The following is a 10,664-nucleotide window of genomic DNA, read 5'->3' on the forward strand; positions in this document are numbered from 1 at the left end:
GTTGAGTGTGGGTTTGGTATGAGGGAGTGGTGATACGCCCTTGGGTGGGAAATAATGTGGGCAGTGAAGGGTTGTGTTGGTATGAGGGAGTGGTAAACCTTTCTCAGAAAGGTCTTTGGGCGGAAAAGTGAAACTTTTTCTTAAAAATGGTGGCTGTCACGATTATAATAAGTACTCCTTATTATAATTTATTCTACTAGTCTCCTATAAACAAGCGTTAGACTATTTCCAATATTTTCCTACAAAAATGATGCTGTCATAACTTTATGTATATGTCATTGTTACCGTTGTTTTACGAGTGACGAGTCCTTGCTTCCCCAATGCTGAAGTATAACACCAGAGAAGCATGCAGAGGCAAGTTTAGAGTGGAAAGTAGAAGCTTTATTAAAGGACATTAAAGGTATCTCCTGGAGAGGTAATATATTTGGTCTGTCTATTGGTGCAGATGCAGAGAGGCCAGGATATGGAGGACAGGAGGGCTGCTGTTGTACACCAACAGCAGATGGAGATTTTGTGGGTCCTCCTGATTCTTTCTCCCCAGTAGGTGAGTCCCCAAGATTTTAGCTAAGTCTACTTTACATTGTTGGCATAATTTAGGATCCATAGGGCAAAGAAAACCTGAACATATGGCACCTCACACCATTTTCCTTCTTTTTTGCAAAATTTATCAAGCTGTAAAATTGTATTAAAATTGATATTTCCCTCTGGTGGCCAGGTTTCTCCATCAGGGAGTTTGTATTGAGGCCAGGCCTGGTGGCAGAAGAAAACGAGGCGCTTTATCTTGAGCTTCTGAGAGTCAGATCTATCCCAATTTTTCAATATGCAGGTTAGTGGTGCACTTGGCATATTGGAGAGAGAAGCTCCCATCTGAGAAGAGAAAAAAACAGGTCTCAGGCGCCCCTGCCAGAGAGAAAACTGTTCTCATTAGGGACATCTCCCTAAGCTTGAGCTTCCTAAACGGTCCAGAAAACCCGTCTCTCACCTTGCTTTGCCGAGGGTGTTTCTGGTCCCCTTTGGCAAAAACTGGTCTCAGTTTGCCCTGTGCCAAAGACCCTGGGAGGATTCAGACTTAAAGGTCTTACTGATTTCCTCCCTGTCACTAAAAATCCACTGCAAAAGAGAATTGCACGCTCTTATTGCCTTTGCTCTGTAGACTAAAGGAACCTCCTGAGAGTAAGAGATATCTCTTGGTTGTAAGGTAGCGCTTCCTATTGGAGAGACTACCAGAAGAGTTGATTCTAAAAATGCCTCCCTCTAGCAGCTTAAAGAGAACACAGCACATTTTAAACATTGGAGCAGTAAAACAGACTAGTGAAAGTTACCTATGCTCCTTAGGGAACCTGGGCAGCTTTTACTAATTATCCCACGTCTTTCTCTCAGTCCTACAACCTGAATTGCTAACATTTCTGACCTGCGAAGGAAGGGGAGCATCCAGGAGGGAATGAATGTGGGGTTGGGAGTGTTGTGTAGCCCACACAGAGGCAAAAGTAATTGAGGCTTTCCCTCAGTGCCATTCATCTACTGATCACCCTAGATACCCCTTAGGGCTGTCAGGAGGGGGCTCAAGAGAAAGGAACCTTACGAATAAGTCTGAGTGTAGCCCAGACCCGAATTTTGGTTTGTTCCAAACTCCTTCCTCCACCTCCACGCATCGGGAGGCAGATTGGGATTAGGGACACTGTGTAGTTACGCCAATTGCTCTCTGGGCCCAGACAGAAAAGTGGGAAGCGGCTTTGGCAGAAGCCAACATGCCTGCTCTGTATTGAACAGGTGATTGAGAGCTGACTAGGCCAGGAAACCTCTCACTTGAAACTTGAAGAGTGGTGGCTGCACTAATTGCGTCTAAATAGCCGTCGGGTGCCCACCTCACCCTCCAGAAAGAAAGAGAGAGAAAGATGCACCTCATACAGACGTGGGGTGTGTGGAGAGGCACTTACCTCAGTGTAGATCTCGCTGGGGCCTCCAATCTGTTACTGTTGTTTTACCACTGACTAGTCCTTGCTTCCCCAATGCTGAAGTATAACACCAGAGAAGCACGCCGAGGCAAGTTTAGAGTGGAAAGTAGAAGCTTTATTAAAGGACAGCAGAAAATAAAAGACTTCTCCCTGGAGGAAGGAGGGGACCCAAGAGGTGGAATCCGTGGAAGGGGTATGTCTTCCCCTTTTTATAGCTAAGGTCTTCATTCAGTTTTCCCGCATTCCTGTCACATTCCTGTCCTTTCTTAACTTTTGGTGCTGAAATGTAGGTGGGAAGGCCCAAAGGGTGGGCCAAAGGAGTAATCTGGGTGGGAAGGACTTTTGGTTTAGCATCTCGGTGTTTGCTGGGAGGTGTTTCATTAACATTTCTTTGGGATGGGTTCTGGGCCTTGAGGACATTAACATTCCAAGAGTTGTTCTGCTTCCCCCTCCCCACTCCATTTTCAACATGGCCTTCATTTTCAATTTTACTGATATTAGACTCGATTTACCTAACTACACTAACTACCTATCTTTAAATCTGGCTTCATCATTACACACATATGTATGTACCACAATGTAGTACTTTATTTAAAAAAAAACCCTGCATACTGAATTATTTTATGGAGTTGCATTGAACTGAGTTAAAAAAGGATGTTTATCACTAACTACTCTTCTGAAGAAATGGACCAATGGGATACCCTTTTTTATTTTTTGCTGGGGATTAAGCCCAGGTCCTTCACACATGCTAGGCAAATGTTCTACCACTGAGCTACATCTTTAACTCCAATGGGATACTCTGTACAGGAGACTGTGGATTTCCCTGCCACAGCCCCCCACCTCCTACCCCACTTTTGGCAGTGGGGATTGAACCCAGGGGTGCTTTACTGCTGAACTACATCAACAGTTCTTCTTATTTTTATTTTTTATTTTGAGACAGGGTCTTGATAAATTGCTGAGGTTCTTACCACATTCTGAGGTTGACCTTGAACTCATAATCCTCCAGTCTCAGCCTCCAGAGTTGCTGGGATTTCAGGTGTACACTACTGACAGCAATAATGAGGATCAGAGCCAAGTCTCATTTCCCTGATGTGAAGATAGAACACCTGAGAAACGCAGAGGCAAGCTTAGAATGCAAGTTTTATTTAAAGGAGAGAACAGAGAGGTAGACTTCTCTGCACAGAAGGGGCTCCAGAGCTGTGTGTCCTAGGAAATGAGGGTGTCCTGCCCCTTTTATACATTTTAGATTTCCTTTGTCTCCTGTACTCTCCTCCCTCATCCTGCCTGTGTGACTACAGACAGAAAGGTGGGCCAAAAGTGGAGTGATCCTAGTTGCCCAGGGAGTGGCCCAGAGGGCCATTCATTTATTAACAACTCCTTGTAGGGAGGAAAAATTCCGTGGAAGCAGGTATCCTTGATAAAAGGTGGAGGAGGGGGAAAGGCTCCTGAGCCATCAGCATTTTATTTCCTTTCCTTTGCAACTAGCCCTCATCTTGCCCAATCTGATTCAATCATTTATAACCTACATTGATGTCTTTTGGCTTGCCCCTCTACCACACCCTACTTGTGGATCTATTTATAAGATTCTTCCCATTGGGCCAATTCTTGCCTTATTTTAAAGTGAAAAAGGACATTTCTCAGTTGTTTCAACTTTGTCATATATTTGAACTCCTTTTTTTTTGAAAAAATTATTTATTTATTGTAGATGAACACACAGTATCTTTATTCATTTTTATGTGGTGCTGGGGATTGAATCCAGTGCCTCACACATGTGAGGCAAGTACTTTACCACCAAGCTACATCCTCAGCCAGCCCTATATTGAACTCTTAGTAAGTCCAAGACAATCCCCTTCCTTAGAGTCTTCTCCTGCTAGGAACAGATGGTCCATCCCAGTGGTTTTCATGGCTCAAATTGAGAAAGCTTTTAAAATTTACAGTTCCATATTGCCCCACTCCAGACATATTAAATCACAACCTGTAGGGACTGGACCCTCATCAACTTGCTTGATTTCATGTGCCTTACGATTGGAATTGTAGTCAAGGTTAAGAACCATTGATCTAGGCAGATGTGATGGCACCTGTAAAATAACAACGTAGATGTCACAATATTCTGGGATTCCTTAGGAGACAGAAGAGTCTCTCAGGCAAGTAACTTGTGGGACATCCAGAGTTTAACCTAGTGTTCACAGGGTAAATATGACTGAAAGAAGGAAGACACAGAACTGATGTTATGGATGTTGTGTGGGAAAGAGCATGTGGCGAAAAATGAAGATGGAAAAGTACTTTGGGTCTATTGTGGCATACATAGAATAATAGAAAATGGTGGTCAGATGATGAGTCCGAAGAAGGCCTGAAGTTTCAGAAACAGAAAGCAATGACCTAATAAGAAGAGATGTCCTAGTGTCCTTATAATTATTCTGGTTTGCAAATTATAAAAAAAGAAGGCTACTATTCAACAGAGAAAAATCTACACACCATACCTGTGAGTGCTGAGGCTCTGGATCCTGACTTCGTTAGCCCACCCCCTCTTGGAATTCTAGTGACCCTCATATTCACTTGCTTGTTGCTTCTTTCTGTTCTTCTGGTAAATTGATATGGTGTAAAATTTATGTGCTGCTCTCCTCAGGACCTATTTTGTATGTCATCAAATAAATCAAAACTGCATTAAAGATTGACTGTATCTTTCTTGTTCTCTTGACTTTTTTAGTTAATTAACAAGAAGGATACAAGATAGTACAAAGAAAAAAAGAAAGTGAATATTTCAAAAAAATTTTCTTCCATAACAAACAGGAACAATCTGTTTTTCTTATTTCAGATCCCTTACTCCCTCTAAGCGATGAGAGAGACTCATGCTACTAAATTAGTGTGTTAAATAAAACACGATGTTTTATTATAAACAACAAGTACTACTATGTAAAATTTTTTAACTTTCAAATTTTGTATTTATTAGAAAGTAAGTACTTTTAAGAAAGTAAGTACATAGTAGATTTAGAAATATGATATTGTTGCAGTGTGGGGTTCAGGGTGCTACAGACTTTGAGCAGGTGATCTATTGTCTGGCAAACAGTATCTTCTTTCTTTTATTTATTTTCTTTTGGTACTGGGGATTGAACTCAGGGGCATTCAACTACTGAGCCACATCCCCAGCCCTATATTGCATTTTATTTAGAGACAGGGTCTCACTGAGTTGCTTAGTGCCTTGCTGTTGCTAAGACTGACTTTGAACCTGCCATCTTTCAGCCTCAGCCTCCTGAGTCGCTGGGATTACAGGTGAGCACCACCGTGCCTGGCTCTTTCTTTATTTTTTTTTAATTTGAGTTTTTAATTTTGTTTTAGATGACTGGGCAAGTCATGTACATTCTAGAACATCTTTACAGTCACTAAACATGTGAAAGGCATTTATATATAAAAAGGCAAGGAGAAAATTGGTCATGATTGTCTAATAGGGAACATGAGTCCCCAACTAAATGTCTTACAAAAATATCAAGCTTGCTTTTACATTTTTCTACTACTGGTAAAAATGAAAAAAAATTTGCTATGCCAGTATCTTCTTTTAATTTGGCATTTGGAGTGTCAGGCTAGTGATATATAAGTTTCCCCACACTGAACTTATCAGACCTATGCTGCATAGACCAAGAAAGCCACCAGGTGGCACTGAAACACCACTTATCTATGCTGGAACAAGCCTGCGTTTTCAGGGTACTGCGTGATGGTGAAACAACTGATTTTGTTGAAAAACAAAAGTGCTTAATTTTAAGAACTTTCCCCTTCATATATGGATGAAGTCTAATATAGAACCACAAACTCCATTATTAAAATCCTTCTAAATAAAAACAAAATTATATCACTCATGTACTATTAATAGTTTTATCTTGTACACTGCAAAATAAAGATGTGTAATTTTGTAATAATCTTTTTGACCAGATGCTTGAAAACATATACAATAAATAGTGCTTGAAAACTTCTGTCAGAAACATGTCCAGAACTTCTCCCATGATAAGAGGAACTGCAGACAGGGTTTCTGAACTACTGAGGTGCACTTCTTGGGATTTCCCTGGTGAGGCCTCCTCTTCACTCCAGAGGCAGTCACACTTTGCACACCTCTTCCAAAATATGGAAAACAGTGAACATGAGAATATGCTGCTTTTATAAAAAGATTGTATTTTTATTCCTAAACTTATTTTTTTCAAATACTTTATGATAGCTTCTGCACATAATGAAGAAAAATTTGCAGTTTCTATTAAAACCTCATTTTGATCTATGCTAAATTAATACTATCACAAAAATATATAATATGGTAACTTGAAAGCATAAAATAAAAATTGTCCTTTTTTTAAACTTTCATTTTAGTCTTATGCTTTATTATGAGAGATTTTAAATGTATACCAAAAAGAAGAAAGAAAATGTAAGGAGTCCTTGTATACTCATTAGACTTCAATAATTATCAATATTTTGCATTATTTTTTTCATTTACAGTCTCTAATCTTTATTTTTCCAAAGCATTTGAAGTATTTTGTAAATTCAAGGCCAGCCTGGACAACTTAACAAGACCTGTCTCAAAATAAAAAATAAAAAGGACTGCAGATGTAGCTCAATGGTAGGGTACCCCTGGGTTCAAAATCTAATACTGCAAAACAAAAACAGAAACAGAAACACTTACTTAAGTTCATATTGCAAAAAAAGAAGGACTTCAGAAAAAAACAAATTCATATAATTACAAAACCATTATCACATTACTGGAGATCTATAACTTTGTGTTAAAACTCAGTCAGGCACCATGATATCCTCAGAGAAATAATATATAAGTCCTGAGCTTAAAATCAGAATATGCTGTGGAGATTGAATACATATTGAGTTCTTTATTTTTTTAAATATATTTTTTAGATGTTGATGGACCTTTATTTTGTTCATTTACTTATATGCAGTGCTGAGAATCGACCAGTGCTTCACACATGCTAGGCAAGTGCTCTACCACTTCTACCACTGAGCCCATTCCCAGCTCCATACTGAGTTCTTTAAATAGAAATATTTTTAAAGATGAAATGCACTAGTACGTATACATATGTATGTTCTACATTTTGTTGTTTAATTAAACTTTACATATCTTTGTGGAAAGATGTAGATAGTCCTTGGACAAATGAAAAGCATGCACATTTCTGGAGATAGGCAAGGTCCTTTTATTTACATATGTATGTAAAATTTTCTACAGTATTACAAATTAGATAAGTGCATATTTCCAAGGCACATATTTCTGTTTATAGGTTAGATAAGGTCCAATGTATTATAACCATACTCCTTCTGAATGAAAGTCATATGAATGTAATTACATTAGCTGAACTGTGTTTGCTATGAGACTTCGACTTTTTGACACAGAGCTTTGCTTATTCTGGCTTTCATACTTTTTCAGACTTTATGTGATGTAATGTTCCCTATAAAAATCTGACATCAATAAGGGTAGGAACTGACTCATTACATTTCTGAAGATAATCTGTGTTTTTGGCTTTTAACATTCTCCTCCAGGCCCATCCCTACTGACATCAGCTTCAACTGAAGCAGGCGTGACCACAGGGTTCGCTTACCTCAAATAGCCAAAGCTTAAGATCATGCCGCAGAGTTCAGCTGACCAGGAGAGGAATGCAGTTGCCTAGGCTGAATGTGATATTGCATATCCTTTTAGGAATGTGATGTTTAGATTTTATCTAGAGGCAGTGAAGAGTAAACAGTTAGCTTTTTTTTTCTCTAAGATCTTGAACTACTTCCATGCTATTCATAACATCATTATTTTAACTTGGTATATTGCCTGTGTAGGACAACTTTGCAGTATTTTTCCTGCCAGACTATTAACTTAAAATATAAAAGAATGTCCATATTAAGTCACTAATACAATAAGAATAAAAAATTTCATTATCCTCTGTGTGCTTGCTTTGCTTTACATATGATTAAAAAGCATTGGACAGGTAACTCATCAAATATCTCTAAATATTATTTGTTGTTATTATTTGTTGACTGATCACTTAAAATTCTAAAATCAAAATTCTGACTTCCATAGGTAGACAGATCGAATTCTTTGTTCAAATATGAAAATTTCTAAGTCCATTAAGCCTTATGAGTTATTTACAACTCAATATATATTCACCTATTATCTTATTATACAAGTCTTCGCAGGAAGTACATAGATCTTGGTTCCTATCAGAAAGAACATCTACAGACCCCTTAAGAAGCAGATTTGTTCAATAGAATTAGCTCTGGTCAGGATTTGACTGACTACATTTAAAAATGTTAAATAATTTGTGTTAGTAAATAACCTAAATGTGCCTCCCCCCCCCTCCTCTTTTCAGGCTAAAAAAATATTCTGCTTAACAAAAGTGTTATCAGAGGTGTTCTATTTAATACAAAGTATCTAGGCTAATATAAGTTAATTTCACCTAATTTTCCTGAAGTATAACTTCAATCATAAAGCTTACAACTTAACTTAATCTACTGAAAATTCTTTGGTAGAAAATGGAAAACTTTTGCTTCTGGTGACGGTCCATTTCTTTTGGAAGGTGCAGAAACTTCTGAGTGAGATAGTACTTGGTAGTAATTCTCATTCTTAGTCTGATGTTGGTCAAGTTAATTCTCATAAATTATATAAATAACATAATACTATCTAATAGTAATGTCTGTGTTGGAGAATGGTTTTAGGCTGAGGTGGTGAATATACAGTAGCCGGAGCAATATGAGATTTGGATCTCCCAGAGGCAGACCCCAATACAAGATTTGATTATACTTAGCTTAGTTGGCAATATGATAAGAGAAAAGTGATTGGGCAACAGGAAAGAAACCAATGAGGACAAGGATAAACCATCTAACATAAAGGCAACTGGAACTTAATTTTGTAAGAAAGCTTTATAAAAATAGTGCAAAGCATACACCATGGTATTAATCCAGCCAAGGGGTAAAGAAGATGGGATACTTATACACCAACAAAACAATATCATTAGTTGAAAGTTGCTTCTAGGAATATTAATTATTTAGCACTTTATAGCTATACAGAGTAAGAAGGATACCAAGGCACAGAGATGGAGATACTGGCACCTCAGATTTTACCAGCACACAATGAAAAGCCCAAGGAAAGTGGAATGGGCACTGACTTGTCTTCTATACTAGTACAAATTTTGCCTAGGGTTCAGTAAAAAATAGATACAAGTTGAGCATCCCTAATCTAGACATCTAAAATTTTCAAAAATCTGAAGATTTTTGAATGCTGACATGATGCCACAAGTTGAAAATTCTTTATCTGACCTCATGTGAAATGTTGTTGTTAAAATGCAGATGTACTAAAATATAATGTATAAAATTACCTTCATACTATGTATATGAGGTATATGTTAAATACAATGAATTTCATGTTTAGACTTTGGTTCCATCCCCTAAATATCTTATTGTGTACATGCAATTTTTGCTTTTTTTTTTTTTTTTTTGGTGCTGGGGATTGAACCCAGGGCCTTGTGCATGCTAGGCAAGCACTTTACCAACTGAGCTACATCCCAAGTTCACAAATATTTTTAAAAACCCAACAAACCTGAAGTTTAAAATATTTCTAGTCCTAGGCATTTCAGATAAGGGATACTCAATCTGTATTAAAATAAGATATTAAATTTATCTCAGTAGAAAATATTGTTATTTCATACTATACCCTTCCCTTATAACATAGTTTCTTTTCTGAATTAGTAAAAGGCAAGTTGCTATAACAGTAAGACTCAAAAACATTGTGATTTAAAGAATAGAGAAATTACTTTCTCATTTAACAGTCAGTGTGACAGATCTCCATGTGGTAATTCAGGGACTCAGGTTTCTTCTATCTTGTTGCTACATGATCCACCAGGGAAACTCTTTGTTTACATGATCAAAACATGCACATGTCTAAGTTTCAGTCAATGGGAAGGAAAAATGAGTAGGAAGGAATGTCTTAGGCCCAGACCCAGAAGTGGCACACAATACTCCTGTTCATGTGGAGAGAACTTAGCTACAAGGGCATATCTAATTGCAAAGGAGTGTGGGAAATAGCAGCTAGCTATGTAATAAAGCGCCTAACTATTTAATTACTAAGAAAATGGAAAATGGTTTTATGTGGACAACCAGCACTGTCTGTCACATATTTGTAGAATAGTATTTATTCTAGGCTTAATTCAGCTTCATATGTTTCTCACTTATCACAGAAAAGGGAAGAGGATATGAAATTGTTAACCTGTCATCTTTTACTCAAATCAAGTCACAGACTATTTACATACTGATGAAAATATCTTGGATTTCACTTCATCTATTTTCTTTATTCAACCACATACTTGCCTAGAAGTATACCTACTCCCCTCATATTTTGTACATTTGACTTATCAGTGAGGTATATTCAGATTGAGGCTTGCCTAATTTTTTCCTTCCTTCTATCCTTCCTTTCTTCCTCCCTCTCTCTCTCTCTCTCTCTCTTCTACTTCCTACTGAATAACTTCTATTGATCCAATGATTAGAAAAAGAGAATTGAAAAGGGAATGAATGGAAGTCATTGTAGGGAGTCTCCTACTTCTACACTTAATAACTTTATAAGAACAATTTTAGAAAGTACAATGTTTGAAAGTTCCTGATATACTGATATGGTACATGAGGGACTCAGATCTTAGAGAAAAAAGAAATAATATACTATCTCTAAGTATATTTCAAGCAAATATACTG

The 10,664-nt window shown here is 37.6% G+C and overlaps 1 non-coding gene across 1 annotated transcript; it reads right to left on the reverse strand.

Moving 5' to 3' along the window:
* Positions 1-9,414: 9,414 nt before the first annotated feature.
* Trnaa-agc (transfer RNA alanine (anticodon AGC)) lies at positions 9,415-9,488 on the reverse strand. Its single transcript has one exon. It is a non-coding gene; the product is annotated as a tRNA-Ala (tRNA).
* Positions 9,489-10,664: the final 1,176 nt, after the last annotated feature.

The sequence above is a fragment of the Ictidomys tridecemlineatus genome, chromosome 8 (assembly GCF_052094955.1).
Source record: "Ictidomys tridecemlineatus isolate mIctTri1 chromosome 8, mIctTri1.hap1, whole genome shotgun sequence".
In the NCBI taxonomy this organism is placed as follows: domain Eukaryota; kingdom Metazoa; phylum Chordata; class Mammalia; order Rodentia; family Sciuridae; genus Ictidomys; species Ictidomys tridecemlineatus.